This window comes from Notechis scutatus, chromosome 3, assembly GCF_049901735.1.
Source record: "Notechis scutatus isolate UNSWTSFEM ecotype Mainland chromosome 3, rNotScu1.2, whole genome shotgun sequence".
Classification (NCBI taxonomy): domain Eukaryota; kingdom Metazoa; phylum Chordata; class Lepidosauria; order Squamata; family Elapidae; genus Notechis; species Notechis scutatus.
Window position 1 is genome coordinate 81,333,996 of NC_142011.1, and position 14,542 is coordinate 81,348,537.

Consider the following 14,542-nt stretch of genomic DNA (forward strand, 5'->3'; position numbering starts at 1 on the left):
CTGCCTACAATGTGGCAGTTCAAATCCTATCAGGCGCAAGGTTGACTCAGACTTCCATCCTTCTGAGGTGGGTAAAATGAGGACCCAGATTGTTGGGGGCAATATTCTGATTCTGTAAACCACTTAGAGAGGGCTATAAAAGCACTGTGAAGCGGTATATAAGTCTAAGTGCTATTGCCATATTGCCTTTTTTGACTCCTACATGGATTTTGATCTTTATTATTACATTACATTAGAACGTACATGCATGTAGACTGTGTATTTTGCCCCTTTGCCCAGCATTCAGCTGAACATCAGGTGGCAAAAGGCACACCAAAATCATGTTAAATTAGGCAAATGCAACAAACTCACTGATATTCTTGCACGTCACAGAGCATCCTGCAGCAATAAATAAACACCTTAAAATGGAAGTCTTGTCTGTAGACCTCCAAATTAAGAAAAAGAGGGTTGAAGTAGAACTTTATTATTGCCATAAAATGATCATAAACATCTATTTAGATCCAGTAAGAGTCAACCTGGATATTGAAATGTTACAAGCGTTTGTCCTTAGCCATCAGCTAATATATATAGCTATATATATTTCCTTAGGCCATGAGCATTTGTTAAGTGAGTTTTGTCCCATTTTATGACTTTTTTTGCCACAGTTGTTAAGTGAACAACATGGCAGTTGTTAAGTTAATAACACAATCGTTAAGTGAATCTGGCTTCCCCATTAACTTTTGCTTGTCAAAAAAAAAATCACAAAAGGAGATTATATGATCCGGACACACTGCAACCATCATAAATATGAACCAATTGTCAGGTATCCAAATCTTGGTCATGTGACCATGGGGATGCTGCCATGGTCGTAAGTGTGAAAAATGATCACAAGTCACTTTTTTCAGTGATGTTTCATTTAGCGGGCACTAAATGAACTGTTGTAAGTTGAGGACTACCTGTAGTTAGAAGCAACTCAGGCAGATTTACTGGAATCTATGGGTGGTGGCTGGGGAGAGATATACTATAAGAATCAGGTTTGCAAAATTCTGTGTACTATACTATAGTACAAAATACTATAGCCAATCTGAATAGAACATTTTAGTCCTCTCTGTGGAGTTGATTTCCTAGTCTGATCTACTTAATGGGATGGACAACAATTCATTTGGGGCTTAGACTACACTTGACTTTGGAATGGTATATGAGAACTCACACTCCAAACTATAAACGGAGACAGGAAAAAAGAAGAAGTAGGCAGCACAAGCTTAATGATGATAATGATAATAATGGTACAGTTAAGATGATTAATGCCCATGCATTTAATGATCTTCTCCCTCTGCCACATTAAAAAAATTAATAGTAACTTTTGAGAAGGCTTTGAGAGCCATAGCCAAGACTTTGGAGGCTTATGTTATGCACTGATGATTTCAGATAAGATGGAATATTCCGACAAGATAGATGGTATAAGTCCTAATAAAATTTAAAATATGGCTCCTTAAATGAAAATGAAACCAGATGGGGCAGCCCCACCACTAAGCAACAGCTTCATGTGGCAAGCGTAGGGCATAATGTAGTAAGATAAGAATAAGACTATTTTGTGTATCCTTTCTGTTCTATCGCCAGAACAAAGCAGACTCGAAGACCGGAGTTGAATTCAGCTCTTTATTAACAGTCAGTAACTTCAACTGAAGTCGAGCCGCGGCAGCCCTTTTTATAGCGGCTGCTCGCGGCTCGCAACCAATGGCATTTATTTAAACTTCCCGCCGCTTAGGCGGCCAATCCTAAACTGTCGTTATTAACCAATCGTTAAGCTATGTTAACTAACCAATAGAAATGCAGTATTTCAAGAATGTACATAAGTACACTACACTTTCTCTTCTTATTGTCTTCATAGCAATAGACCTCATTGTTGAGTAAGACCCAACTCCAATCTGCCTTTCTGGGAATGGGAAAAAAAAACAATGGACAACAAAAAGGACAGCCCCAAAGGCAACTTTAGTGACCACTACATATATTATTCCAGATGACACAATCATTGCAAAATGAGTGGAGCATAGATTTGGGGCTCTGTTCCCTCGGACCCTCTCATAACCAAAAAGCTTGTGCCAAATGGATTTTTTATATTCCTTTTCTTTTTAAGGTTTATATATTTGATATGAAGAGGAAAAATTATTACATGCCCCTTGTGGGAGGTTTATTTTAAATCTGAAGCCAGGATCCCATTGAAGCCAATGCTTACATTTTTTTTTTTCAAAATTTACTTTAGAGTGCATAAACACTCTGAAGCTGCATTTGATGTTTTCTCACACTCATGGTGACATAGTATCTCTGAACTGGTGCCCAGCATGGCATGTGTTTTCCATCTTTCTGCATTGCTCATTGTTTTAACCCTTTGGCCATAGGCAATTAAATAGCATCTTACTTCATGCATAAACTTCTGGCTACTGCGGTCTTCTCTGTAAGAAGAAATCCAGATGTTAACACTTTCATTAACACCACAGAGGTTCTCCATTTACAATGCATAACTCTCCGGAATTATTTGTACATACTGCTGACTACATTAAACCAAACCAACTAGACAAATTTATGCAAGGCCAAGTTCTTCATTAAACTGACTGGCGGTTAGAGAGTTTGGTTTTATTTTTAGATGTTTGTAACGATGATTTCAATGCCATTATTTTTTAAAGTAAATCTTGCACAAGTAAGAGTTTTTTCTCCAGTGGGACCACTCTATCAGGACAACTTGGTCTACCTAATTATGGGATGGACCATACTGCTTCCGTTTTCATCTTTCAGCCCCAATGTTGGTAAAACATAAATTTAACACTCTTGCATAAGTTGGTATATTTAATAATATTAATACACCAACATTATCTGGTGAGCTACATAATTTTCCACTTTGGGAAGTACAAGATGTTCTCCATCTTGTAGAAAGTGGTGATGGTGTCAATATAATTCTTCAGAATGCTTCTGACACAACTTGAAGCCAGCATGGGGAATTTGACATCTAGCAGGCAGAGGTTAGGTTGAGGATTTTTCTCCTCTCTATTCCCCCCCCTTTTTTGTGACCAAGAAGGAAGGGAACAAAAGTAAGATTCTGCACCGTGTTGTATTTTTATATTATTATTTTTTTTAAAAAAAATTAAATATTAAAAAAAAGTCTTTCTGTGCTGAAAAGGAAGTTAACAATAATCACTTCCTCATTCTGTGGCCTTGTTCATTAATATCATTTAAGAGCAGAATGTTATAGCCCTTTGGATTCTGTTCTCAACCTATGCTCCAAGCTCTGATTTCATGTGTTATGAATTATTATTAAGTTACATCAAAAACTGTGACACTTTGCTCATGTAAGAGGGTTTATCCCTTGAAAAACACAATTTTCCTGCTGGTTCACCTGGATGTTGCTTGAAAAGACTGAGGCATAGGCTCCATAAGGGAGGTTCACTTGTGAGGACATGTCCTCACCAAAGGGACAGCTCAGATTTGAGCAAGGAGGGTGTGTGAATGACTTGCCTAAGCCAGGACAAATGAATAAGCCAGAAACATACATTGTATGAGCATACAAGCAAAAATCTTTCTTCCCTCCCTCCCTCATTAAAAGAAGGAAAAAAATACCCGCCTACTTGCTCACAACAACTATAAGTGGCTTACAAAAATAAAGAACAATTACAATTTAGAAAATAATAATAATAATAATAATAAAAAAGAACAATGTACAATTTATTAATAATAAATAATAAATAATAAAATAATAACTTCCTTCCTTCCTAATCCCCCCACTTCCTTTTCTTCCTAACCACAGCCATGGTTAGGGAAAGTTGGAAAGAGTTAGCCCCCAGCTATCATCATTAAGCTTCATGTCTATAGTACATATTTTAATGCTAGGCCTTGCTAGCAGTTTCAGAATAGAAGTAAATTCATTCCTTGCTCTGGCCTCTGCACAATCCAATTTTTTTATTTTTTTATTTTTTGCAGCCTGGCCCACTAGCAACCTTTAAAGGGAATGGGATGTGAATAATTAATACTCTGTACAGGAAATAAGGAAAGCTTTGGGTGACACCAGCCCTTTTCTGAAAGATAAACTTTTCAACCAATGTTTTATCTTTTCAAGAAATGGAAAAAGAACTAGGAAGTGATGGTAGGAAGGGGAGTTACAATATTTTAAAAACAAATGGCTTAAATCTATTTGAATATTGTCACAGTTATCCTATATGCATATTGCACCTACTATAAATCTGGTTGGTTTTGTGATGATGGGAGAAGCTGATGAAATCCTGTGGGATCATTTTAAGGTTGGAGGCTCAGACCAGTAAATATTTTTTTAACTAACCTGGCAGAAACCTGGAGAAATGTGCAGGGAATCCTAATATAAGTTGAATTATCTTGATACTTCAATTAAATTGTAAGCTTCAAGGGAAAAAAATCCCCAATGGCCAATTTTAGTTGTTTTTTTTTTTAAAAAAAACCTCAGATATCTACTCAGATTGTAGCCATGCCCACCTACCAACTCAGCCACAGCATGATGCAGTTTGGGACTGAACCACTCCAAACATCTTAAATATCTAAATTGTCTCCTAGGCTGCTACTTTAAAACAGATTTTATGTAATTATTTGATCCATTGCGTACCAAGGGTGGCTGAGATTATAGAAAAAATCCAAATTTTCCACCTTACCACATCGAACAACAAGACTTGAAGAGAACTTCTACCCAGACAGACTCCAAAATTTATGCAATCAAAAGTTCTAAAAAATATTATAAAATAAAATAAAATTTGAGGGAGTATTCATGAGGCAATAAATTCTTTTAAAAGCCTAAGAAACCTAAACAAGCCAATGTTAGGCACCTTGTTTTTGTAGTTGTACATGAGAGACAATTCCAATGGCTGTGTTATTCCACTAAGAAAATATTAATAGTGGATGTTAGTATGTACTGAATGAGGGTGAAGCCTGTGCCACTGAGTTGCTGAATTATGGGCAATGCTATGTTGACTTGCAATGCCATTTCTGGATTAGAGATCCTAATTTAAGTAGAATAGAGTGAGCATGAATGGCTTTTGGCTTTTGTTCATGGCATACTGTCCAAAATCTACCTGACTGGTATTCTCTTTGTCATAGTGGAGAATGCTGCAGGTGGCATGGGCATCAGTGGTGGTATGTTACTGGTTCGGACCAGTTCAGCCAAACCGGTAGTTAAAAAAAGGCTCTGATCAGCTGAGAGGAGGGGAAAAAAACCTCCAATGATCAGCTGAGAGGATAAAAGAAGAGAAAGGCGCATGGTTGGGAGGGTCGTTCCTAGCTTTTCGTTTTTTCATCCTCTCAGCTGATTGGTGCATCAGGGGCACGCATGTTAGGAACATGCATGCGCACAATCTATCACCTACCGAACCAGTAGTGGCACAGGTAAGATCCCACTACTGGTGGACATGAACAAGGCTTGTAACAATGTAACATAATCTGCACCTTCTCTATCTTACTAAAAATATTATGTGAAAGATTCAATTTGCCAAAATTATTAAGGCACTAAAGGTCGATGGTTATGAACTATCTGATGACAATCATGCCATATACTATAGAAGACTGCAATACCTGCATATCGGTGTGTTCCATAATTTCCAGAAAAACAAAGAAGATATTTCTTAAATGTCAATGTCTAAAGCATTCAAAACCTATAATAAACAGCTTCTATGTGCTAATAGTTCATTACAAGACATCAACATTTAATGCCCATGGAAACAGGTCCCGCTGGAAGATGATATTGATAGAAGGCAACATTTGTAGCGCAGGATTGAACTGATGTTGTTATCTAGTTTGGTAATGAAATGTCTGCAAGAAAACCATCACGCTCACAGAGCACCAAAAACTCCACAGGAAATGATATTATTACGATTAGTCACATAGTCAAGCAGATGTTTAGGCTGGCTTTGGCTTTGTGGTCTCCCTATCGAGTCCTTCTCAAGGATCTGGAATAGGCAGACATTGTTTAATAATATTACAAATATCATTGCAGGATGCAAGCTGTTCCAAGTAAACTTGCGTTTTGCAATTGACTGATGACGTACAACTGGTGTTCCATATGTTTTTGAATTTATTATGATCATGATTGGAAGCACAGTCAACCAGATGTTCAGATGGGCTTTGGCATTTTTATCCACTTAGTGAATCCTTCCCAAGGATGTGGGATAGGCAGATGTTGTTGTTAAAGATACACTTGCAGGATCTAAGCTGTTCCAAGTAAAGCTGCATTTTGCCATTAATTTATTATATTCAATATAATTATTATTACAAATCAAATTCAATGATGCTTATATTGGAAAATATAGCTGTTACTCCTTTTCAAGATATTTATATTCCATAAATTCCACTGCTAGGATAAAATTTTACCAAGGTGCAGGAAGAATAGATATATGATACGTTTAATGGAAGATGCTGGTTAGTTCAGAGATAACCTTCCAATCATTAGTATGCAGATTGATAGAAGTTGTGATACGTTTGCACTGCAGTAGTGTCATTTGCTTCCCTTTTCCTGTGGCAGAATCATTTGGCTCTCTGCATTTCATCATTCCTCTTCTCCTCTTCAACCTCCTCCCCCTTCTTCCATTTTGCAATATATGCAAAATTTCACAATCAGATGCAAATCAGTAACCACTGAGTTCGGGAAATGTAGAACATCCATAGACATTTTGGGAGGGTTGTTACTCTTTAAAGGTTGGATGGAAAAGAATGGAGTTAAATAAATATATATGCTGGTTACACATTCACAGCAAGTAGTCCACACCAAGCACATTAAGACGGGGAAATCATATAGAGATGTTCCACCTACTTGTTGTTCATTCCAGACAGGCAGTCTGTGAGGGGAAAACTCTGATTTTATTGCCTCTTGTGTCCACTGCCTGTCTGGAATGAGCAACAAGTAGGCGGGACAAAAAAAAACACATGACAAAATAACAAAATAAATAAATAATAAGTATGAGAATATATTTTTGCCTGTAGTTGTGATTATCCTTAATATTTATTATACAAGCGATACCAAATGCTAACTTTATTCTAGCAGCTTTTCTCCCTCTACATTTTTCATGTAAGTGCTTGTACAGCAAACCAAATTCCCGCTCATTCATTAGGATCTACTTGTTATTTATAGCATGTGCTCTTCATCTTATTCTTCCACTGAAAGGCCTAGAAACATTTCCTATAGAAGTGAAAATTTCATGAAAACATATTCATTTTATATATTTATGTATAAAAGTAGGGTGTAAATTGACTACTGAATGTATTAGTTGCTTGAAAAATATTTCTTAAGTTTTTATCTGATGAATCCTAAAAACACTTCAGCTGTCAAAGACAGATTTCTATAGCAGTATAAAGTATATAAAAGCATTTTTACTTCCATATATGAGAGTGTATGTTGCATAACATCTAAATGGGTTCATTATTTTCAAAAGTTCAACAATTAGAAATAAACTTCAAGTTACTTTTGAGGAACGCATCCATCTACATTTTATTTGTTATCTTATGCATGTGTTTGGCACAGGGGCTGGATTTCTGATTGTTTTGGCAGAGAGAGAGAGAGAGAGAGAAGCAGGGAGGGAGAGAGAGAGGGAGGGAGGGGGGAGAGAGAGAAAGAAAGAGGGAGGGGGGAGAGAGAAAGAAGGAGAGAGAGAAAAGAAGGGGGAGAGAGGAGAGAGAGAGAGAGAGATGCAACTCAATATGATTTACCCATCTTAATGTGCTTGGTGTGGACTACTTGCTGTGAATGTGTAACCAGCATATATATTTATTTAACTCCATTCTTTTCCATCCAACCTTTAAAGAGTAACAACCCTCCCAAAATGTCTATGGATGTTCTACATTTCCCGAACTCAGTAGTTACTGATTTGCATCTGATTGTGAAATTTTGCATATATTGTAAAATGAAAGGGGGTGGGGGTGGAGGAGGAAAAGAGGAATGATGAAATGCAGAGACCTACGCAGAAAGCCATATGATTCTGCCACAGGAAAAGGGAAGCAGATGACACTACCAAGAAATTGTCTATGGATGTTCTAAATCCCAGGTCAAGTTAGATTTGCAAGCAAAATATTTGAGAAAGGGCAAAGGAATGGGGGGGGTGGAGGAGGAGGGGTTGAGCTACGCGAAAGCCTATGATTCGCCACAGAAAGGGAAGCGTGCCTCTAATGAAATTTTTGCTTTTTTATAACCCCCGAGGAAGAAAGCAAGCAAAATATTTGAGAAAGGGCAAAGGAATAATTCAAAAGGCGATAAAAATCCTCTGGCAATAGCTTGACCAATGGAAGATAGAAGAGGAAAAGGAGGATTGAAAGATAAACACGATCACATTGTGAACAATGCATCTAGGAAGCTAATGACGTCATTTGTTTGCTCCCCTCCCCCCGCCCCCAAATTATATTCTGCCTTCAAGAATCTTGGAAGTAAGAATTTTATGTCAGGGGTTGCCAACCTTTTGGACCTCAGGGACCACCACACTCATAATTTTAAATCCCAGGAACCATTAACCGGTTCTGTGGGTGTGGCATAATTTGTGGGTGTGGCTTGGTGGTCATGTGACTGGCTGGGCATGGCTTGTATGTAAATATTATAAATATTTATATAAATATTGAATTTTTATTAAAAAAAGAGCAACTTTTATCCAAAATCAGGCAAAGCAGGCAGGCAGATTGAGTTGCTCACAGAATCACAGATTCATTCAGCGATCTATCTATCTGCCATCGGCTAGCTCAGTCTGTCACACAAAATTTGCTTACAAGCAAACTCATAAAATTAACTCACAACACACCATGTATGTAAATATTGATTTTTTTTTATAAAAAAGAGCAACTTTTACCCAAAATCAGGCAAAGCAGGCAGGCAGATTGAGTTGCTCACAGAATCATTCAGTGATCTATCTATCTGCCATCGGCTAGCTCAGTCTCCCAAATTTCCTTGCCGTGAGTCTGCACTGAATAATAGAACCTTCGGTCCTGAGGGAGGTTTGGCTGTGCTTAAAAGCAGAGCCGAAGATCTAAAGACTAGCTAGAAAGCAAGAAATTCAACCATTTCCTGCTTCCTAGCTAATCTAAATCTCCCGGCACAGCAGAACAGATGATGGTCAGAAAAAGGAAAAATAGCAATTTATCAGGCAAGTTTGCCAGGTTAGGAGTGAGTGGGCGCAGAGGGTTGCCGCGGGCCATGTGGGCGGAGCAGCCTTGTGTTTCTGCGCAGCCTGGATTAATTGCTTTGGGGGTGTGTGCTCTGGGAGTGATATTTTTCTGCGGCCCACCAAAAAATTTTCATGGCCCACCAGTGGGCCGTGGTCCACCGGTTGCCAACCACTATTTTATGTCCTATTACATTTTACATTCATTCCGAGATGCTACTAAGAAAGTTTGGCAGAAACTGAAGCCGGAAAGTAGAGTATCAGGGCTGAAGAGAAAAAAAAAGTTATGGACGTGTATAGCAAGTGAGACATTATCAATAGCCCAGGCATTATATTGTTTATAATTCTACACAATGCATTGCATAGCATGAAAACAAGAAGCTAAAATAGTAGGGGGAAAACATTTGGACTACAAGCCAGCTATCAAACAATTTGAAAGGAAAATTCCTATGCTCTTACATACAAGTGGCTCTAATGGCTCTTGGGCCTGAATTATTATAAAGAATATCAGGGTTTAGCACGCCTCTAAACTCACAACATTCATATTCGGGGAGGAAAAACATTGCTTTCCCTTTGTGTTTGTTAAGGGAGCATCACTGAACACACCAGCACTTTTCTCACAGTGATAACCTTGTTAGTGCTCCATCTAACTGCATGTAACCACTCAGCATGACATTTTTTTTCCTATTTCTCTTTATGAATAATTTTGTTATACCTCATCCATTTTCAAGTGCTCTTTATTACAGCATGGCATTACATTTATTAGATTTCCCATTGGAGGATTCTTCTTCATGTTTTTCTTAATAGTGCCATGTACTACCTCTCTTTTCCTCTGTAAAGCTGGCATTTTTCAAAGGGCATTTATTAGTTCAAAATTCATGCCAGGAATTTCTTTCATGTAAGAGGAAGATTGCCATAAGTGTTCCCACTTACGATCCAATGTAATCTTAAAAGGGAATAATGCTAAGCCAACCAAATAGACAGGAAGAGGATAAGCATTAACCACAAAGTATCACCTCCCCTACTTTCAGGTTCTTTCATATTTTTCAGAATAATCAATGTACTTACCTAATATTTGCATTATCTTGATTTTGACCAGCTTCTGTTGAAGAGTATTCTACTGTCATTACTTCTCTACTATTTGTGATGTCTTTGCAGTCTACCGATGAAGGCTAATTAGTAAAGCAGCAACAATTAAATAGGAAGGCTACAACATCCTTAAGACTGGCCATCAGAGGCTTATAGGGCTAATGAATCATAACAGGCAGAAGTAAATCAACAATGAATTAATATATATGCAAGATGATGACAAATGCTCCATAATGTAAGACAGAGATCAAATATCTTAGATTAGGGAATTAAGGGAGGAGACATGACTCAAGACAAGATTTACAAAGGCTAAAAGGCTACACACCTCCGGATAGGGCTGGAAACACACTAATGGAAAATCCAGGAAAAGTATAGCCAATCAGCATCAAGCATTCTGGGCTAACTAATTCAATCATCTGACTCAGAATCTTGCCAGTTTCCTATGTGCCTCTTTGGTGGTTAGTTATGAGCAACTAACCACAAGAATCATCCATACTTCAGGCAGAGGAAGCCAACATGTAGCAATGGAAAGGAGACAAAATTGACATCTATCAACATCTGATCGACAGCTTTCCTCACTTGCTTTTGTGGATTTTTTGTAAAAATCTGGGCCAAGAATGATCGAATTTACTTGGCCAGCCAATGTGGCACCTGTAGCATAGCAGACATGGAAATGAAATTTGACAATAGGCTTACTCCTCACTGACTGCCCATGAAATTACAAAAATAAAACAGTTTGAACAAAATGTTTTATTTTTTGTTGCTGGGCTATGTCTTGTTTTATTCCATCGTGTTGCCTGATGTGTCTTTTTTCTCTTGTGGATATTTGAATCTTTTTCCCACTTTCATTCTTTTGATTAAACTTGGGTCAGAGGAAATCTTAAGCAATTGTTTCTCTGACAACCATCGTCAACCATTTTTAAACAAACAAAACATTGTTATCTATCTCTAGCCAAAGTGATTCATCTGCGTATGTTTTAAAATGAGCTCAGTAACTCATTGGGCAGAATCACGCTGGAAATTTCTGCCCAAAACTGCTCTGAAACAATATAAAAGTAATAACGGTGAGAATCAGGAACATGATTTGGAAAAAAAAAGATGTAGATGACTTCATTTAAAAGCATGCTTTGAGTAATATAAGAGCCGACTGGTGCTCTTTAGGATCTGTGGACCAAAAACATTTTGCTGGTGACTTTTCCTCTATGATCTGTATCCTTATTAGAACAGAACAGAGTAACAGAGTTGGAAGGGACCTTGGAGGTCTTCTAGTCCAACCCCTTGCTCAGGCAGAAAACCCTATGCCATTTCAGACAAATGGTTGTCCAATCTCTTCTTTAAAACTTCCAGTGTTGAAGCACCTACAACTTCTGGAGGCAAGTTGTTCCACTGATTAATTGTTCTAACTTCAGGAAATTTCTTCTTAGTTCTAGGTTGCTTCTCTCTTTGATTAGTTTCCATCCATCACTTCTTGTCCTGCTTCAGGTATTTTGGAGAATAACCCTAACCCAGGTGGGATATGACAGGGATACGACAGGGTTAACTACCAGTTCAGGATTTACGAGCTTCCCTGCAGGCTGTGAGCTGCACACCTGTAAATCGTCATCATCAGCTGCCTGCAGAGAAGCAGACTTTGAAACAACCCTCTTTTCCTGCTTTTCTAACTGCAGCTGCGCCTTGTTCGGCAGCTGACGTTGAAAAATCAGGAAATAAAGATCAGGTAAGAACCCAGATGGGTGGGTGGGCAAAAACATCAGCAGACATAGAACCGGTTCTATGTCTGCTGCTCTTCAGAGCTACCAGTTCTACAGAGGTGGACAGAACCAGTAGAAACCCACCCCTGCCCTCACCCTCTTCTTTGTGGCATCTTCTTTGTGGCAACCCTTGAAATACTGGAGTATTGGAACATTGCCATTACCCTTAGTCCTTTTTTTTTCATTAAAACTATACATATTGACCCCATGTAACATATTAATGTCAAAGAATAATTCTTTGTGGAAGAAGCCTATAAGAGAGAGGCAAGGAACGTTTATTGACTCAAGGCAACACATTATTTTATTTATTTTATTTATTTATTTTATTTGCCAAAAGCTTACCAAATAACAGAAAAAGAATAAACATAAGTTTAAATACAAGAAATAGGAACTAATAATTGGGGACAATAGGACAGAGACAGTAGGCACGATTGTGCACTTATGCATGCCCCTTACAGGAATGTGAGGGTGAGGTCAATAGAGGTTAGTTTGAGGGTAAAGGAGTGGGGGTTTGAGCAAGTGACAACAGAATCAGGTAGTGAGTTCCAGACATTGACCACTCTGTTGCTGAAATCGTACTTCCTGCAATCGAGTTTGGAATCGTTAACATTTAGTTTGTTGTGTGCTCTTGTGTTGTTGTTAAAGCTGAAATATTCATTAACTGATAAGACAAGGATGCAGGACAGATTTGTGGGGAAACTATAGAGATTGAATTTTGTGTTTTGATGATTTGAGGCTGACTTTAGAACTTCAAATAAGGCTTGATATAATAGGCCCCACTCAGTCTAGGCTGCATTATTGGCAAAATATATGGCAGCTTGATGAAATCCCAAAGTTCCATCTGCTGATTCCTCCCAACTTGAGGGAAATTTTGGGCTTCTGATTATCTTGATTAAAAGGAGTAATAAAAAAGAATATAGGACTGAATCTACTGGGCTTCTTTCTAATTTTACAAAAGTGAATTTTTAGAGCCATAGTGTAAAAGCACCTTCTCTAATGGACTGTTTCTCAGATGTATAGGATTCCAAATCTTAATGTTCCCAAGAGGTTTGGCTAGTGGCAGTGCTAGTTAGCACTGTGTAGTTGTCACAATAAATATTGTGACTAGAGAATAACATCAAATTACAGTGTATTATAATTCATATTCCCTTATCTTCTCTTTCAGTTTTTTATAATATTGTGGTTCTTCCTTAAAAATTATACTAATAAGCTAATGGAAGCACAGTAATTTGAGGGAATGCTTCTGCTCAATTATTTCTACCTATCCCATCAGGTCCAACAGGAAGAACGTGTTGTGGATCATGTCAGCCAAGGAACTTCATTTGCTGGGATCCAGAAGGAGAGCCATGGCCCTTGCCTTCCAGAACTTCATTTCCCCTCAGGTGAGATTGTCCCTATCTCTGCCAGACTTCCAGAGGGCCTTCAAAACGTAGATATGCCATTAGGCTCAAATTGGGCCTGCTAAAGTGTTATACCACATATAATCAGATTGCATTTCTGTCTGTCTTTTTATTACTGCATTTTAAAATGTTTTTAATGGTAGAAGACTATGATTTTATTTTGTTTGAACTGTGTATATACCAGAGTCCCATGCAAGTAAGATGAGTGTCTATATAAAATAAATAAATAGATAAAGGTTACTAATCATTTTTAAAACTGCCCAGATTTATGGTGCATATGATGGGTGGCTCTTTCAGTGTTTTGAATAAATAATAAATAAATAAATAAATAAATAAATCAAACTATGACCCCAAAATATTATGTTAATTCCCCCAGTGACATCTTTGTCAATCTCAATCTAACGTACTTTAGAAGGTTATGAGCAAACAAACAAACAAACACAGGACCTCTATGTTGCTATAATTTAATTGTAATTTAAATAGAGATGTATACATTTAACTAGGAAAATAACCTGAGTAAGCAAAGTTAGTAGTAAATTGTAATACAGAGCACATTTTAAACCCAGCACACAAAATGTAATGAGTATCAAGAAAATTTATCTCTCTGTTTCGAATATTTCTAGCCTACCTTTCAATTTTAAAAATTTATAAAACTGCCTTTGAACATATTTTAAAGCAATGACAATAACAAATCCTCAGCATAAATCTATTTCTGCAAGTCATCAAGAATTGACTATAAAATAATTCATAGATAGTAGTACACCCTCTTAAAATGGCATTATGTTAATTGAAGTTTTTTCTGTGTTAGGTTGGACAAGTTGTAATCAAATTGGTAAAATGTCCACCTATTAACTTTAGTCAAAAGCTTTTTTAGAAACAGGGAATTCTTCATAGCAAGTTAATTCTACTTTGGCTAGACACTATATTAGTTTCCATTCATCCCCAATCATTCCCCCCTCCAAAAAAAAAAAAACACCCTCCCCACACATGTGGAAAATGTAGTGACATGAAAATTGAAATTCAATTGGTTTTGTTAGTTGCCAGATAACAATAGTGAAAAAAACTAAAGTTCATCTTTCATTGAATCAATAATATTTAAAATTGGGGAAGATAGTAGTGAAAAATTAACATAATAGCAAAGAATCTTTCATCTAAATAAATGCAGTACTCATATTTG

At 37.4% G+C, this 14,542-nt stretch overlaps 1 long non-coding RNA gene across 1 annotated transcript in view; it reads left to right on the top strand.

The window, feature by feature from the left end:
* LOC148131255 (uncharacterized) overlaps positions 1-14,542 on the top strand; it is a 50,902-nt gene that overhangs the window by 29,808 nt on the left and 6,552 nt on the right. The window contains exon 2 of the long non-coding RNA XR_015748629.1: positions 13,239-13,347. This is a non-coding gene — a long non-coding RNA (uncharacterized LOC148131255). The remainder of the gene's footprint in view (positions 1-13,238; positions 13,348-14,542) is intronic.